Source organism: Microcaecilia unicolor, chromosome 7 (assembly GCF_901765095.1).
Source record: "Microcaecilia unicolor chromosome 7, aMicUni1.1, whole genome shotgun sequence".
Classification (NCBI taxonomy): domain Eukaryota; kingdom Metazoa; phylum Chordata; class Amphibia; order Gymnophiona; family Siphonopidae; genus Microcaecilia; species Microcaecilia unicolor.
In genome coordinates, this window is record NC_044037.1 from 144,538,855 (window position 1) to 144,558,180 (window position 19,326).

General features: G+C 44.8%; 1 protein-coding gene across 2 annotated transcripts in view; it reads left to right on the plus strand.

Moving 5' to 3' along the window:
* The window catches only part of COPS8 (COP9 signalosome subunit 8), a 327,439-nt gene that overhangs the window by 281,474 nt on the left and 26,639 nt on the right, over nucleotides 1-19,326 (plus strand). The window lies entirely within an intron of this gene.

The following is a 19,326-nucleotide window of genomic DNA, read 5'->3' on the forward strand; positions in this document are numbered from 1 at the left end:
AGAAAACATTTTTTATCACCACTTCCAATCATTAAACCATAATGGATCTCGAGATAGGTCTTCTCTTAACAAAAGAGATACCATGCTTAGAGAGATCAGTGTTGGTCCTTTTTCATCCTGGTAGGCCAGTCGAGACAAATGGGTTGAGTCTCCTACCAGCAGATGGAGGTAGAGATACTGAACTATATTCCAGTGATGACAGCAGTATAACGGCTGGTACAACTTGGATTCTTCAGTGTTTCTCTACCTCCAGCGCATGGTGTAGGTTGGTCTAGTTTTGCCGTTGTCTAGGTTTGACTCTTCAAGATGCAATCCACTGCCTGTCTTTTTCAGGTTGAATCCATACACAATGGTCCTTATCCCAGTTGAGCTGGAGTGGTTTTAACCCTCTACAGCCCTAAGCTCTAGCTTTAGCTTGAAGAGGCTAGCTGACAAACCTCCTTGCTGGGCCCTTGCCAACAGGGATGTGTATGTGGTGCCCTCCACCTTCCTCCTCCCCTCTCCCTTCACTCCAGAGCTCGTGCAGCATAAATAAATAAATAAATAAATGTATCTTTAAATTAGCCTTACACTTTATTTTCCTTGTTTGTAAGGGGAATAAAGTCTCCCTCCCTAAAAAAGGAAAAGAACTAAAAAGAAAACTTAAACCATTTTAAGTGATTTGGGAGGAGCAATGAAGGCAGTTGACAAATAAGTCAAGAGACCTCAGTAAGTATCAAGTTAGGGTCTGATTTATCCTGGGGGGGTGGGGGGAGGAGGGGGATTTGGCTCATTTCTGCGGGCACGGGAATTTCTGGTGCTGATGATGTGCATGTGTTACCTGGTGGTTCAGTACTGCTGCTGGCTGCTACAATCCAGCATAGGGGTGCTTCCTGGACTAGGCCCGATTAGATTTGGGGTTTCACAGCATTCTCAAAATCCGTCCAGTACAGCCAGAATGGTGGTGAGCCTGTGCTTTCTGGTGGAAAATATGGCCATCTTGGTGCCCATTCCACTAATGTACAGAGCAGTGCAGGTAGCTGGCAATGCTGAGCCTGGTAGAGCTCATTTGATTCCATAGCCAGTGGCCAGAGGGCCTCAAGCCATAGCTGCCCTCGTGGGCAAAGGTTTTCCTCCTTGCAAGGTTGGGGAAAAGTACCTTCCGGCTACACATCGGCTTTGTGAGAAGGAGTTCTGGGGTTAGTGGCAGTGCAGTGAGGATTCAGCCATGAAATGGCCCAGTTCTTATCTGAAAGACCTTGGGGGCCCAAGGAGGAGATTGAAAAGGAATTCCCTCACCAAGAGGCACTGTTCCCTCTATTCAGTTCAGTTCTTGTATACCGCTAATATCCCCTTTCCAGTGTTCAGTGCAGTTTACCTTCTTGGTGAGACAAATGCAGACAGTGTTAGTGTAAGGTATGAGAAACATTAGAGATCATTGGTGTAATGCATGAGACTAAAAATCTCTCTCTTCCCAAAGACTGCTTCATAATAATCCATCATGACTTCTACTTCCTAGTATCATCCATTATCCTTTCCTTTAATGTTTTTAGTCTCTTCCTGAAGTTGAGGTAGCTGTTTTCTGTTCTGATGGGAATAGGTAGAGAGTTCCATATTTTGACTCCAAGTATGGGGAATAAAGAGCTGAAAATCTTCTGATTTAAAATTGTCTTTTGTAATGGTGATGCTAGCATTAGATTATGTTTCGATCTGTTAGACTGGACCAGATATAGCTAAGTGGTCTTAGTAGTTCAGAGGTGAACAAGCAGCTTTGAACCTGAGTCTTTCTGTTATGGGAAGCCAGTGCAGTTTGTTTAGATGAGTTGAAACACTAGTATATCTATTCAATCTGTATATTAGTCTTGCAGCTGTATTCTTTATGATTTGCAGTTTTTTTCTGATATTGATACTTTATACCAAGAAATAGTCCTACCTCACTTGGATTACTGTAACATTCTAACTAGTAGTGCGAAGGCTTTTTGGTCGAAGAATGGTCTGACTAGATGTAGCTGTCTCATTTTGAATAGTGTTTTCTTTCAAAGCTGATTAATATGGGAAGAGAAGGTGAGTGAAGAATCAAGCAAGACTCCTAACTCTGGTTTCAGATTTGACTGTAAAGCTTTGACCATTGGACAAAGATATTGACGGTGGGACCTCAACTCCCTGATTTCAGAACCACATGACCTTGGTTTTTTGTACATTCAGTTTGTTTATTGGTCAGGGCCCAGATGCTAACAGCAGTCATACCATTCGCTGCAGACTGAGTTGGATCTTTGTTTGATGCTGTTACTGGTATGAGAAGCAGGATGTCATCTTCATAGGATAATAGTAGTTCATTAAGTCCCAGGTGTATTGAGGCAAGGGATGACATAAAGAGGTTGAATAGGATCGGTGAGAGGGGAAATCCCGATGGGACCCAGCAGTTAGTAGACCAGTAGTGGTTGTTTTACTTGACAGAATAGCTTTGATTTGAAAGGAATTAACTGAACCATTTGAACACAGTCCCTGTTATTCCTATCTGATCCAGGCGTTTTGAGTAGCAGTGTGTGGTCAACTGTTTGGAATGCTGCTGATATATCGAATTGGAGAAGAATTACTTGGTCACCTTTGCATAGGTGTTGTTTGACATATGTAGATAGAACTAGCAGCAATGTTTCCGTACTATGTGGCGATCTGATGCCAAATTGTGACCAGTATAAAATAGAAAAATTTTCCAGATAAAAAGAGAGTTGTTTACTAATGTAGGTTTCTAATGCTTTAGTAAAAAGAGGTATGCTTGCCACTGGACGGTAGTTTGCAGGTGATGTTACATCTAGCCCAGATCCCTTCAGTTGTGGAGCAAGAACAATTTTGCCCATATTGGGAGGAAGAGAGCCAGTTTTTAACAGCTCATTGAGATCATCGAGTAACCAGTTTACTGCTTCCATAGGGATGAATTAGAGTAGGTGTTTTGGGCATTGATCTGGGGAGCAGTTAGCTCAGGAACATTTCAACAGTATTGATCTTATATCCTCAGCTGTTAGTGATTGAAAAGATTCCTAGTTTTGGTCAGTTTTGAGTCCTTGGATTGTAGGATCTCAGGCGATTAAGGCTGAACTATGGGTTGAGCTATTTTCCTCTGTTGGAGTAGCCTTAGAATAGTTCTGACCTAATATGGAGGATCTTATTTGACAAAATGATCAGTGAGATCTTGGGTGGTGGGACATGTTTTCTATGAATGTTCATCCTTATTAATGGAAGCTAGTGTTTTACCTAAGGAGAACAGTTTTTTTTTCTGTCAAGATCATCTCGACCTATTAATCTGCTATAGTATTGGCATTTTGAGTCAGCTACATTCTTTTTGTAGCGCCAGAAGGCTGACTTCCATTTGGATTTATCAGTAGTATCTTTGTTCTTTCTCCATTGCTTTTCAAGGCATCAACATTCCTTTTTTAGGATGGATAGTTCCTCTGTAAACCGTGGCGAATTTCTAGATGTCGACTTTTTTAGTGGTAAATGGAGCAATTTTGTCTGGTATGGCTTTCACCTTGGTGTCCCAGCAGGATTTGATCGAATCGTATAGGAGATGCAGTAGTGAGGGAATCTGTTAGCTCCGACCAGAAAGTGACTTGATTGATTTTACCTCTGGTGGAGATGAGTTTAAATGACTTGTGTCTGGTTAAGCTTGACATACAGATTTCAATGGTGAAATCTAGTTGGAAATGATCAAACCATGGTACTGGCTTCATTTGAATGAACTAATCAAGCTATTAGGGTAGGACGTCATAAAGTCTAACATATGTCCTTTTTAATGAGTTTCACCCTTGGAGAATGTAGTTAGTTTGCAGTCCTTCAGGAATGATGTCAATTTGTGGACAGTGGTGTCTGCATAATTTTCCAAGTGTATGTTTGTCTCCCAGGAAGATAATCCTTGAAAATTGTGGCATGGCATAGGAAGTAATCTCTATAAGTAGTGGTCCTGCCTTGGACCAAGCTCCCAGATGACGGTAAATGAGGAGTAGGGTGATTTGATTTACCTCTTTTGAAGCATCGCAGAATTTGCATAGCATATATTCAGTTCAAGGAAAATCCCCGGAACTAACTAAAGACACGTGGAGAAAACTCTTAAAGATAAGAGCAAGTCCGCCTCCTTTTTTTACCCTGTCTTGGAGAATGAAGAATACCATAACCGGGTGGATAGATGTGGGGCAGTATCAGACTATCGACTTCAGTGAGCCATGTTTCTGAGATAAACAGAAAGCCCAGATCTGAAGATTCTAGCAGGTTCCTGAGTAAGAGAGCCTTTTTCCCCACAGATCTAGCATTGATATAGATGGCTGGGACAGGAGTGAGTTGAGAGTTGTTTGGTTAATTGTAAGACGTGGTGAGGTTTTTTTTAGGCCATCAAATGTTAACCTTTTTCTTCTGCTCCATAACTATAGTAGTATTCAGACAGTATATATTGGCATTATCTAGCAGGTATCTGACATTACAATTAGGGTGTTTATTATTCTCCGAGGACAAGCAGGCTCAATATTCTCACTGATGGGTCGTCCTCCGCGACGGCCCAGGAGACCGGAACAACTTGAAAGCAAAAAGAAGTCTCTAGATCACTCCGTCGTGCGGGCCAAATGCACCACGCATACGTGAACGGCTTCCCCGCACGTGACGCGAGCGTGCCCCTACTTCTTTTCTTTCCGCGGTCTGAGAGACATTAATTTTCGCTGTGCTCTTGTGTGCACAGGAGACTCAATTAGTGTTTACCGCTTTATTTTTTCTTCTTTTTTCTTTTAGCTTTGTAGTTTTTTCAGTTATACAAAAAAAAAAAAAATATATATATATATATATATATATATATATATATATATATATATATATATATATATATATATTTCCCCCCACCTTTATTTCTTAGTTTTCTTCAAAATTTGAAGTTTCCTTTCTTTTTCGGCATGGCCGCCCTTTAGGCTGCTCGGCCGGGTTATATTTTTCCTTTTTTTTTTGTGTGCCTTTTTATTTGACACCATCGAGCCTTTTAATTTTGCAGCCACTATTTTTCCACCCATGTCATCGAAGACTCCCAGCGGCTCCAAGCATTGTACTCGCTGCAACCGGACCATCTGAAGTACCGACTCCCACACGTGGTGTCTTCAGTGCCTGTTGATGAAGAAACAGACCCAAGTGGCTTGGGAGGTTCAATGTGAGAAACTTTTTCCAGATCGGTCTGATCCTTCGACATTGACATCGCTACCGAGATCAGCGGCATCGATGTTGAAGGAAGCAGCGACATCGAGAGTGCAGGTAATGGCTGCCGAGCAACTGCATCGCGCTGGGAACAGCGAGACATCGAGTGGGTCTCCACCTATCTCGAGGCCTCCTGCTATGCAGGCCCCCCAGGACCGACCTTTGTCGGACCCGGCCCCGAGGAGGCGTGAGGATTCCACGTCCTCCTCTTCGGTACCGAGGAGTCTAGATGATGGGCGTCGAGCGAAGGCTAAGAAGCACCGTCATCGATCTCCTTCCTTGCACGGTACCGAGAGCTCTGGGGAACCGAGGCAGTCGGCACCGAGAGGACCGCTCACCCTCCATACAAGAAGTGCCGATGCGTCGGTCATATGGCAGCCTGGTACCGGCTCTCGAACCTCCTCAGATTCTGGCACCGACTCCTGCACCGGCCCCCCAGCCTTTTCCGATGGAAGCTCTCGACGAGCGCATCAGGGCTCTTCTTCCAGAGCTTCTGGAGGGATTGCTGCGCCAATCTGCTTCGGTGACGGGGGTGCTTGTGCCTTCTGTACCGACTGCGGAGGCGGCATCTGGGCTTTCGCCTGTGGTGAGGTCCCCGTCCTCAGTGCCGCTTGCGGTACTGGCGTCGGCCGCCACCCGGGTCGATGTCCCCTCGACATCGGTGGAGGAAGCTTCGCCGGAGTCCAGGCAGGGGTCGACTTCTCGACGTCGAGACAGGCTCAGGTTCGGGCTGCTGTTAGGGAGCTTTTGTCCGACATCGATGAGGAGCGTTCGTGGGAAGACGAGGAAGACCCCAGATACTTTTCGACGGAAGAGTCCTGTGGGGTTCCCTCTGATCCTACTCCGCCAATTGAAAGTAGAATGTCTCCACCTGAGAGTCTTTCTTTGTCATCTTTTGTTTGGGAAATGTCTAAGGACATTCCATTCTCTATGGAGGTTGTGGATAAGCCCAGGGCTGAGATGCTTGAGGTCTTGGATTATCCTTCTCCGCCTGCTGAGGTTTCAACGGCCCCCTGAGGGAAGTGCTTATGCGAAATTGGTCGTGCCCTCTTTCTAATCCTGTGGTACCCAAAAAATCTGAGTCCCTGTACAGAGTCCATAGAGAGCCTGTAATGGTGAAGGCTCAACTTCCTCATGATTCCATGGTGGTGGACTCTGCTCTTAGAAGAGCCAAGAGTACTAGAAACTATGCCTTGGTGCCCCCAGGCAGAGTTTCTAGGACCTTGGATTCTTTTGGGAGGAGAACGTATCAGGCCACTATGCTCGCCGCCAAGATCCAAACTTACCAGCTCTACACGAGCATCCACTTGCGGAACTCGGTGAGGCAACTGTGTAGTTTGGTTGAAGCACTTTCTCCGGAGCTCATCGAACCTTTTCACCAGGTGGTCAGGCAGCAGAAGGCTTGTCGCAAATTCCTGGCCAGGGGGACTTACGATACTTTTGATGTAGCATCTCGAGTAGCTGCTCAAGGTATAGTGATGCACAAACTCTCATAGCTGCGTGTCTCTGACCTGGATCATAAGACCCAGCAGCGAATGGCGGATGTTACTTGCCGGGGGGATAATCTTTTTGGAGAGAAGGTAGAGGACATGGTCGATCAGATCAAAAAGCACCATGATGCTATGGATTCTTTCTCCCGCCGGGCGTCTTCTGCTATCACCTACTCCTCATCCAAGAGGTTTTTTGGAGAAGAGGAGGAGTGCTCCCTATTCCTATAATAGGCATAGGTACACTCCTGCTTCTCAGCAGCCGGTTCAGGCTCAGTCCGAGCATGCGTGTTCTCGTCAACGCCGTGTGCGTAAGGCCCCTAGGGCTCCCCAGCAAAAGCAAGGGACGGGCTTTTGACTGGCTCCAGTGCAGCTTAGCCTCAGAAAAGGTGTCTGTGCCGGACGACTTGCCCGTCGGGGGGAGGTTGATATTTTTTCACCAAAGGTGACCTGTTATAACCTCCGACAGGTGGGTTCTTCAAATAGTCCGGTTAGGATACGCTCTCATTCTGGTAACCAAGCCTCCAAATTGCCCACCGGGAGCTCAGTCCTTCAGCTCCCAGCACAAGCAGGTACTTGCAGAGGAACTCTCCGCCCTTCTGAAGGCCAATGCAGTCGAGTCCGTTCTACCAGGGCAAGAAAGGCTGGGATTCTATTCCAGGTACTTCCTTGTGCAAAAGAAAACGGGGTATGCGTCCCATCCTAGACCTAAGGGCCCTGAACAAATTCCTAGTCCGAGAAAAGTTTAGGATGGTATCCCTGGGCACCCTTCTTCCCATGATTCAGGAAAACGATTGGCTATGCTCTCTGGACTTAAAGGATGCTTACACCCACATCTCGATACTTCTAGCTCACAGGAAGTATCTTCGATTTCGGTTGGGAACTCGGCACTTTCAGTACTATGTACTACCCTTTGACCTCGCTTCTGCGCCCAGGGTCTTCACAAAGTGTCTGGCAGTTGTCGCAGCATCGCTACGCAGACTGGGAGTGCATGTGTTCCCTTAGCTTGACTATTGGCTGGTGAAGAGCACTTCGGAGGCAGGGGCTCTACAGTCCATGCGGATTACTATTTGACTGCTGGAGCTACTGGAGTTTGTGATCAATTATCCCAAGTCCCACCTTGTCCCTGTACAGAAATTGGAGTTCATTGGAGCTCTGTTGGACACATGGACGTCTCAAGCTTATCTTCCCTAGGCAAGGGCAGACAATCTCCTGGCCCTCGTGTCCATGGCTCGAGTGTCTCAACACAGCTCGGCAGATGTTGAGACTCTTAGGACACATGGCCTCCACAGTTCATGTAACTCCCATGGCACGTCTACATATGAGCAGCTCAATGGACCCTAGCTTCTCAGTGGTGTCAGGCCACAGGGGATCAAGATGATGTAATTATTTCTCCACTGAGTTTTGCAGATCCCTTCACTGGTGTACCATTCGATCCAATTTGACCTTGGGACGTCCATTCCAAATTCCTCAGCCACAAAAAAAGTGCTGACAACGGATGCATCCGTCCTGGGGTGGGGAGCTCATGTAGATGGATTTCACACTCAAGGAGCTTGGTCCTTTCAGGAAAAAGATCTTCAGATCAACCTCCTGGAATTACGAGCGATCTGGAATGCTCTCAAGGCTTTCAGAGATCGGCTGTCCAACCAAATCATTCTAATTCAGACAGACAATCAGGTTGCTATGTATTACACCAACAAGCAGGGGGGCACCGGATCTCGCCTTCTGTGTCAGGAAGCCGTCGGGATGTGGCTTTGGGTGCACCATCACAGCATGCTTCTCCAGGCCACATATCTGGCAGGTGTAAAAAACAGTCTGGCCGACAGGTTGAGCAGGATTATGCAACCTCACGAGTGGTCGCTCAACGTGAATGTTGTCCACAAGATCTTCTGAGAGTGGGGCACCCCCTCGGTGGACCTTTTTGCCACTCAGATCAATCACAAAGTCCGTCAATTCTGTTCCAGACTTCAGGCCCACGACAGACTAGCGTCTGATGCCTTTCTCCTTCATTGGGGGACAGGCCTTCTGTATGCGGATCCTCCCATAGCTCTAGTAGGGAAGACTCTGCTACAACTCAAGCAAGACCGCGGAACCATGATTCAGATTGCACCTTTTTGGCTCCGTCAAATATGGTTCCCTCGGTTGTCCTCCGAAGAACCGTAGAAATTGGAGTGTTTTCCGACCCTCATCACCCAGAACGAGGGGTTGCTTATGCATCCCAACCTCCAGTGTCTGGCTCTCACGGCCTGGATGTTGAGAGCTTAGAAGTTGCCTCCTTGGGTCTTTCAGAGGGTGTCTCCTGAGTCTTGCTTGCTTCCAGAAAAGATTCCACGAGAAAGTGTTACTCTTTCAAATGGAGGAGGTTTGCCATCTGGTGTGACAGCAGGGCCCTAGATCCTTTTTCTTGTCCTACAAAGGAACCTGCTTGAATACCTTCTACACTTATCAGAGTCTGGTCTCAAGACCAACTCTGTAAGGGTTCATCTTAGTGCAATTAGTACTTATCATCAGCGTGTAGAAGGTCAGCCTATCTCTGGACAGCCTTTAGTTGTTCGCTTCATGAGAGGTTTGCTTTTGTCAAAGCCCCCTGTCAAACCTCCACCAGTGTCATGGGATCTCAACGTCGTTCTCACCCAGCTGATGAAAGCTCCTTTTGAGCCACTGAATTCCTGCCATCTGAAGTACTTGACCTGGAAGGTCATTTTCTTGGTGGCTGTTACTTCAGCTCATAGAGTCAGTGAGATCCAAGCCCTGGTAGTGCATGCACCTTATATCAAGTTTCATCATAACAGAGTAGTCCTCCGCACTCACCCTAAGTTCTTGCCGAAGGTGGTGCCGGAGTTGCATCTGAACCAGTCAATTGTCTTGGCAACATTTTTTCCCTGTCCACATACCCGTCCTGGTGAAGACAAATTGCACACCTTGGTCTGTAAGAGAGCATTTGCCTTTTACGTGGAACTGACAAAGCCCTATAGACAGTCCACCCAGCTGTTTGTTTCTTTCAATTCCAACAGGAGGGGAGTTGCCATTGGAAAACGCACCATCTCTAATTGGCTAGCAGATTGCATTTCCTTCACTTAGCCCAAGCTGGGCTGACTCTTGAGGGTCATGTCACGGCTCAAAATGTCCGAACCATGGCTGCGTCAGTGGCTCATTTGAAGTCAGCTTCTATTGAAGAGATTTGCAAGGCTGCAAATGTGGTCATCAGTCCACACATTCACATCTCACTATTGCCTTCAGCAGGATACCCGATGCGATAGTCAGTTTGGGCTAGGGTTACCATATGGCTCCAGAAAAAGGAGGACGGATTGAGCCAGCCGGGTTTTACTTCCATTGCTTTGAAAGCAATGGAAGTAAAACCCGGCTGGCTCAATTACTTCCATTGAAAGCAATTGCTTTCCATTGAAAGCAATGGAAGTAAAACCCGGCTGGCTCAATCCGTCCTCCTTTTTCTGGAGCCATATGGTAACCCTAGTTTGGGCAGTCGGTGCTGCAGAATCTGTTCGGGGTTTAGAATCCAACTCCACCCTTCTAGGCCCATTTTCTGTTCTGTTCCAGGCTGCACTCTCACTTAGTTATGTTTCTTTTTAGGTCAAACTGTGTTATGTCCTTGCCGTTGCGAGACCCAATTGACCAATGTTCATTGTTTTGAGTGAGCCTGGGGGCTAGGGATACCCCATCAGTGAGAATATTGAGCCTGCTTGTCCTCGGAGAAAATGAAGATGCATACCTGTAGCAGGTATTCTCTGAGGACAGCAGGCTCAATATTCTCACAAACCCTCCCTCCTCCCCGTTGTAGTTGTTACAGTTCCTTAATTTGCTTTTTATTAAACTAAGTAGGGGCACGCTCGCATCGCAGGCGGGAAGCCGTTCGCAAATGCGCGGTGCGTTCGACCCACGCGACGGAGTGTTCTAGAGACTTCTTTTTTCCATTCAAGTTGTTCCGGTCTCCTGGGCCGTCGCGGAGGACGACCCATCAGTGAGAATATTGAGCCTGCTGTCCTCGGAGAATACCTGCTACAGTTATGTATCTTAATTTTATAATACAGGGTTTTCTAGACTGATTTTTACAGGGATAGGATTGGGCACTAAGTTATCTGGTAAGTTGCTGCACAATGTGCTCAAGAGGGCTAAGTAAATCCATGTGAGCCACTTCATGATGATAGCTTTTTGAGCTAGTTTAAGTCAGTTGGGTTTAGTGCTCTTTGTCTTTTTTAAATGTGCGCTGATAAAGATTTAAGAACCGAGCTCTCCTTGATGGTAGAAGCTACCGATAGTGAGGAGAGGTCATGATGTCTCAGGAACTTAAGGTGGGGAGGTGGGGATGTTCTGGTGTGGCAGACTTCAAAATGATGCTATGACTCACTGTAATTAGGTAGGGTTCCTCATTTAAGCTGCCATTCTTCCAAAGTCAGTTGTGCAGCAGTAGGGAGAGTTTATATCAGGCAATCATGTTATAGAGTTGTTGATTTCCTTTGTTTGCTGTTTGAAGTATGCTTGTAAGTACAGAGGTGAGCAGGTCAAGTATTTGGAGAGAATTGACCTTAAGCATTCCTTGGGTTCCTCTAAGCTGAGCAACAGTCTTCCACCTACAGTCCTGCCAGTGGGAGGTGCTGTTTCACTATCACATTTTCAATAGTGAAGGACAGGCAAGGTCTGTAGGACTCCAGGGAACCTGCCTGTTCCTAACAAATAAAAACACAGTATTGAAGCAGAGATGCTGTTTCCCAGTTCTAGCATGGAGATTTTGGGGTACTCCTGGATTTCTGACAACCCCATATTGATGCATTATGGGACTTGCTACACTGATTCAGTGGGCAGGATCAGGCACTACAAATCCTACACTGCTTTGGGGTGTAAGTTCAAAACCAGTACTGGCCATAAAGTCTCCACCCTGGAACTGGGTAACTTGGTATCTCTGATGAAGCACCTCTCCCTGCCTGGCAGCATATAGTTTGAGGACTCCGTCTCAACTTAGAAGGAACAGTACCAAGAGGGATCCCCGGCTCCAGGCTCTCTCCCTGGCTGAGGAAGCTGTGGTCAGCTTGTTTAGATGGGAGGAGCTCAGGCAGTTCTTTGATTTCTTGACTGAGGTCCTCTACATCCTGACTGTTTTTCCCTGGAGGTACTTCAAGACAGGAACCTTATCCTGGAAGAGCTGTGCTGGCCCCTGAAGGCTTTCCCCTTCACAATGCACTTGGAGGCACCAGGCTCCTGAGTAGTTCGTTTTCACTGCCTCATGCAGGATTGGACAAGATGTTGCAGCTGCCCAAGGTGGATGCACTGGTCATGGCAGTGCCCAAGAAGACAACAATCCCAATTAAAGTGGGTTTGGCACTGAAGGATGTGCCAATGGTAGGAAGGTGGAACAGATACTGAAGCAGGCCTTTGCTTCCACAGCCTTGGGGATTCAAGCCTTCATATGTGGGGGCTAAAACATAAGAGTAGCCATAGTGGGTCAGACCAATGGTCCATTTAGCCCAGTATCCTGTTTCCAACAGTGGCCAAGCCAGGTCACAAGAACCTGGCAGAAACCCAAATTGTGCCAACATTCCATGCTACAAATCCAGTATTACCATTCCTCGAGTGTCCCCTAGCCTTTGTGTGCTTTTGGAACGAGTAAAAAATTGATTCACTTCTTCTCGTTCTACACCACTCAGGATTTTGTAGACCTCAATCATATTTCCCCTCATCCATCGCTTTCAAGCTGAAGAGCCCTAACCTCTTTAGCCATTCCTCATACGAGAGGAGTTCCATCCCCTTTATCATTTTAGTCGCTCTTCTTTGAACCTTTTCTAATTCCACTATATCTTTTTTGAGATACAGCGCCCAGAACTGAATGCAGTACTCAAGGTGCAGTTGCACCATGGAGCGATAATTATAATGTTTTTGGTCTTATTCACCATCCCTTTCCTAATAATTCCTAGCATCCTGTTTGCTTTTTTGGCTGCCGCTGCACACTGAGCAGATTTCAGTGTATTATCTATGACACCTAGATTTTTTTCCTGAGCGCTGACCCCCAAGTTGGACACTAGCATCATTTAACTGTGATTTTGATTATTCCCTCCAATATACATCACTTTGCATTTGTCCACATTAAATTTCATCTGCCATTTGAATGCCCAGCCTTTTAATTTCCTAAGTTCTTCCTGCAATATTTCACAGTCCGCACGTGTTTTTTTTTTAAAAATAAATTTTATTGAAGTTTTCAGTAACAAAATGCAATAAAAATACGAGAAAATCCAAGATGGCGACAAAGCGGGTTGTGTGAGATGAACGCTCTCTTCAATACTCTAAAAATATACCTTTTTATTTGGAATGAGCATGCCGAAGAGGAAGGGTAAGCTCAAGGGACCCCCCCCCCCACCCCCCCCCCCCACCCCCCGAAGCTAATAGCTCCCTCATTGGGACAGACTTCAATCTCAACATTTTTGGTTTCAACCCTGAGCACGGGCCTTTCCACTACCGGGGCAAGGAAGAGCCCCGTTCAGGAGAGCGATTTGTCGCTCAGCCCGTTTGGACCAGCAACCAGACGGGATTAAAGTACCGAGTATTGATGCAGATACCGACTCGAAGGGGCGGCGGATCTTGTCAGTGGAAGCAGCAGATGAGATCTTTTCTGAGGATATTCCTCAGTTATAGTTAATTTTTTAGTGGAGGGTGATCAGCGACTTCCAGGAATGGCATCGGAGGAGGCGACGGTGAAAGGGATTTGAACTGTTGGGTTGCAAGAGGAAATTTCCCTGTGTGCCTCGGCGATTCAGCCACTTGTGAGACCCCAGGAAATAACGCTGGAATCTATCTGGACTGCTCTTGAATCCTTGCACAAGGTTTGTGTCTCTCTTGTATCAGTGTCATTAATGCTACTCAAGTAAGAGATGAAAAAGAAAAGATTGAAGGTGTCTTAACTAAACAGACTATTTTGGAAACAGGCATGGTTAAAATACAAGAACTGCAAGCTGAAATATCAGGAGATCGATTAGTATTGTATCGGAAAATAGAAAATCTAGGGAACATGACAAGAAATTTAAATATTCGTATATTAAATTTTCCACAATCTCAATATGTTACTCCGAGAGATGTTCTTTAAAGTCTTAAAAGAGAACTTTAAATATTTAGATCAGTCTCTTCCACCTCTTCAGAGATTATATTATTTAAAAGTAAAATCAAAGCAACAAGATGTTAACGTACAACAAAAAATTCCAATACAACAGGATATTTCAACAGAAACACTGGATATTATGGACTTTCTGGAACAATCAGAAGAGGAAATTAAAGCTAGAGCAACCTTGATTTTTTTCATTAGTATTTCTTCAAGATAAAGAGGCCTTATTAAGGCTTTATTTTAAAAATATTCATCCTGAATTTATGGAGAGCAAAGTTTCAAGTTTCCCAGATATATCCAAATGGACTTAACAGGAGGAAGAAGTTTCTTGAAATGAAACAAGAATCTTTTGGGTTAAATGCTTGTTTTCAATTGAGATTTCCTTGCAAACGTTTATTATCCTTTAAGGACAAAAGATATGTTTTCTTTGAACCAGATCAGTTACGTAGCTTTTTAAATATGCAAGGTAATAAGGAGGAGAATCAGATGTGACGCTGTTTAATTTGATAGGGGTAACCTCCTGCTTTTTTTTTTCTTCGTTAAAATTAAGCTTCTTAGACCAACTTCCTTTGGTATAGTTATTGGATATTCTCCCTATTTGTGGACTGTTAACCAAAATTTTATTACTATATCATTTTTTCTTTTCTCTGTTAACTAATACTTTATTATTATATTGTTTTTATTTTTTTCTTGGAGAATATTGCTTAAGAATTGGTGTATTCAATCAAAGATTGTTATATCTTTGTATCATATGAAAATTTATAAAGAAATAAAATTTTTTAAAAAACAGAGAGAAAAATACACAACAACATGAGAATTAGAAGTACATTCAATCCAGTGTCATTGAATATGTAACAATAATCAATGGCAATTAAATTATCAATCGTAAAGCAGTTGTATTTAATTCAGAGAGAACTTAAATTGAAATGTTTAAAGTAAATAAGTAGGTAGATATTTTAAAACCTTGAATAGTTTTGTGTCATCTGCAAATTTAATTACCTCACTTGTCGTTCCTATTTCCATATCATTTAAAAATATGTTAAATAGCACTGTTCTTGGTACTGATCCCTGCGGCACTCCACTATTCACCCTCCTCCATTGAGAGAAATGACCATTTAGCCCTACCCTCTGTTTTCTGTCCAATAACCAATTTTTAATCTACACCAGAACCTTGCCTCCTATCTCATAATTCTTTAATTTTCTCAAGAGTCTTTCATGAGGAGCTTTATCAAAGCTTCCTGAAAATCTAGATATACTGCATCAACCAGCTCACTTGTATCCACATGTTTATTCACACCTTCAAGGAAATGAAGCGAATTGGTGAGACAAGACTTCCCATGGCTGAACCCATGCTGACTCTGCCCCATTAAACCATGCTTGTCTGTGTGTTCCGTAATTTTATTCTTTATAATAGTTTCCACTATTTTGTCCTGCACTGAAGTCAAGATTACCAGTCTGTAATTTCCCAGATCATTCCTAGAACCCTTTTTAAAAATTGGCATCACACTGGCCACTCTTGTTAAAATCGTACTACGGACGATTTTAATGACAGGTTACATATTACTAACAGCAGATCAGCAATTTCATGCTTGAGTTCTTTGAGTACCCTTAGATGTATTGCATCCGGTCCTGGTGATTTACTACTCTTTAATTTGTCAATTTGGCTCAGTACATCTTCCAGGTTCACCGATATTTCTTTCGGTTCCTCAGCATCATCACCCTTGAAAACCATTTCCGTTACAGGCAGATCTCTTACATCTTCTTCCGTAAAGACAGAAGCAAAGAATTCATTCAGTTTCTCCGCTGTAGCCTTGTCCTCTCTGAGTTCCCTTTTTGCTCCTCCGTGATCTAATGGTCCCATGGATTCCCTTCCAGGCTTTCTGCTTCTGATGTACCTGAAAAAGTTGTTATTATGAGTTTCAGTCTCTGCGGCAAGTTTCTGTTCATATTCTTTTAGCCTTCTTTATTAATGCTTTGCATTTGACTTCCCAGTACTTATGTTGCTTACTATTTTCTTCTTTTGGGTCCTTTCTCCATTCTTTGAAGGACAATCTTTTGGACGCAATAGCCTCTTTTACTTCATCTTTTAACCGTACTGTCAGTTGTTTTCTCTTCTTTCCACCTTTGCAAATATGTGGAATGCATCTGGTCTGGGCTTCCAAGACAGTATTTTTGAATAATGTCCATGCATGATTTAGTGTCCTAACCTTAGCAACTGATCCTTTTAGCTTCTTTTTAACCATTTTCCTCTTCTTATTATAGTTGACCTTTCTAAAGTTAAATACAGCTAGAGTAGATTTCCTTTGCAGGTTCATCCCAGATAGTAGCTCAGCCTTGATCATGTTATGATCACTGTTTCCCTGGGGACCCAACACTGCCAACTCTCGCACTATGCCCTGCATGCCACCAAGAACCAGATCCAAAATGGCTCCCCCTCTTGTCAGGTGCTGGACCAGTTGTTCCAAGAAGCAGTCATTTATTACATTTAGAAATTTTATCTCCCTGGCACTCCCTTGATGTAACATTTATCCAGCCAATATCGGAAATCACCCATTATTATAGTGTTGCCCAGTTTGCCAGCTTTCCTAATCTCTGTAAACATTTCTTCATCTGTCTGTTCGTTCTGCCCCAGCTTTGTGACCTGTGTCCTCCTGTGCTTGGTTCAGCATCTCCAGGAATTCCCAGAGGCAGAATGCTTGGAGTCTGGGGTGGCCTTCTGTGCAGATGTTCTCTATGATCTCGCTTGCATTTCTTCCTGCTTGGTGGCATCTGTGCTGGTAGCTTAGAGGTGGCTGTGGGTTTAGCAATGGGTGGCTGCCCTGCCTTCAAATCATGCTTGAATGATTTTCCCTTTTTGATGAAGGACCTGGGGATGCCAGGCCACAGCACTTCCTACTTCCTAGGTGACTGGGCCTGGGTGTTTTGCATCTTGGGGTCCAGGGCCTAAGCATAGGGATGGGGTGCTGCTGTTTGTTTGGGTGGTGTCCCTCAGGTCTCGGGACTGAACATAAGTCACAAAAGGAGGGGCGAGGGAGGTTAGGGTGCAAGATGCTCCCTTTTCTACCATGAGTGGTCCTGCATCATCTCAGACCAGTGGATTCTAGAGGTGGTGCATCAGCGGGAATGCACAGAACCCATCTCTACAGCCTTTATGGCATCCTCCTGTGACTCTGTCAGCAAAGGGCAGATTGTACAGGCCAGTCTATAATAATTGCTGCAACTGTGAGACCAGTTCCCCAACAGCAGGAAGGCCGGGGGCGGTATTTCATGGTGCCCAAGAAAGGGGGCTCTTACAAGCCCATTCTGGATTGCAAAGGAGTCAGTGCCTCTCTTTGCACCCCTTACTTCCACATGCGATCAGTAATTATGGGTCCAGCTAGAAGAGTTCTTAATCTCTCTAGATTTGATGAAAGCCTATTTACACATCCCCATTTGGAGCCTCCCAGACTCCTGAATGGGGATGTGTAATGGTCCAACACGCAGAGCCTCTACTTAAGCATGTTGGACAAGAACCCTTAATTAAAAGCCCTCCTTTTCAGGTTGGCGACTTCTTCCCCAAACATTCACCAAGGTAATATTAGTGATGGCAGCTCATTTCTGCAAGCAGGGAACCCAAGGACATTCCTACCTGGATGGACAACTGGTTGGTCTTGGCTGACTCGGAGGAGGCATCCATGCCAGCTGCAGCAGTTGTAATCCTTTTGAGGGGCTGGGTGATAAATCATATAAGAGTCAGCTTTCTTCCTCCTAAGAGCGTGAGTACTTCGGAGTCTGGTTCAACAGTAAATGGGGATTCATATTTCTTCCCCAACAGTGCAAGTTCAGAAATGAGAGCAATGTTGCTAAAGGGTTCTATAGGCCTGGGATTACCTTTACATCCTGGGCTCCATAGTGGCAACCTTGGAAGCGGTTCCATAGGTCAGAACGCACATGTTTTTGCTGCCATGGACATTGCTGTTGCACTGGGCTCCTCAGTCCCACGAATTCAAGGTGCATTTGCCTGTGCCAGGGACCTTGTACTGATTTGTGGGATGGGTGGACTGCACAGCATTCTGCTCAAGAGGTTCCTGTGGAGCCTCCCAAGTGGATTATGTGATTGATGCAAGCTTCCAGGGATGGGGAGCTCACTGCCTGGCTCAGACAGTCAACTGGAGACCAGGTCCATGTTGTTAAATCATTTTATCGCCAGTTGATAGAGGGAAGACAGTCTTGGTGATGTTTGACAAAGCCTTGGCAGTTGGTCACATCAACAAGCAAGGAGGGACTACTGTTCCTTCCATGCTGAGCAGCAGTCCTCTAACTGCATTGCTGCCAGTTGAGAGTGGTGTTTCAATATTCTGTTTTGGATCACTAGGGGCAGGTTCCCTGGAGTCCTGTAGTGCTTACCTGTCCTTTTCTATTGAAAATGTAATATTGAAACAGCACCTCCCACTGACAGGACCGTACATGGAGGACTCCCACTCAGAAGGAGTAGTAGGAGGGACCCAAAGCGTGACAGCCTTTAAAGCTAGTGGGGTTGTTGCTCATCTCTCAGCCATATTGGCAGTGCACATTGTTGACAAACCCCCCCCCCCCCCCCAAACTTTAAGGCAGACTTCCTAAGCCTGAACACTTTAGTCTAGGGAAGTGGGAACTGAGCCCTGCAGCATTCCAGCTGGGGTGCCAACTTGTGATCTCATAGCAACTTTGCAAAACTCCAAGTGGGCCCATTTTTTGACCTGCAGGAAAGAAGCTGACTTGGTGAGAATTGATGTGTCATTACAGCTCTGGCTTATAAGAATATAAGCGCTGCTATACTGGGACAGACCAAAGGTCCATCAAACCCAGTATCTTGTTTTCAACAATGGGCAATCTAGGTCACATGTGCCTGGTAAGATCTCAAAAGAGTAAAACATTTTTTTATGCTGCTTAAGTAGTGGATTTTCCCTAGTCTATCTTAATAATAGCTTATGGACTTTTCTTTTACGAAATTATCCAAAACTTTTTTAAACCTTCTAAGCTAATTGCCTTTACCACATTCTCTGGCAACGAATTCCAGAGATAAATTACGCATTGAGTGAAGAAATATTTTCTCCGATTTTTAAAAATTTACTACTTAGTAGCTTCATTGCGTGCCCTCTATTCCTTGTATTTTTGGAAAGAGTAAACAAGCGATTCACGTCTACCTGTTCGCTCCACTCATTATTTTATAGACCTCTATCATATTTCCCCCCTGCCGCCTTTTCTCCAATCTGAAGAGCCCTAGCCACTTCAGCCTTTCCTCATAGGGAAATCATCCCATCCCCTTTATCATTTTTGTCGCCATTCTCTGTTCCTTTTCTAATTCCGCTGTATTTCTTTTTTAGATGCAGTGACCAGAATTGCACACACTGTTGGAGGTACGGTTGCAACGTGGGGCGATATGAAGGCGTTACATTATTCTCAGTTTTGTTTTCTATTCCTTACCTAATAATTCCTAACATTCTATTTGCTTTCTTAGCTGCCGCTGTACACTGAGCAGAGGGTTTCAACAATAACACTTAGGTTTTTTCC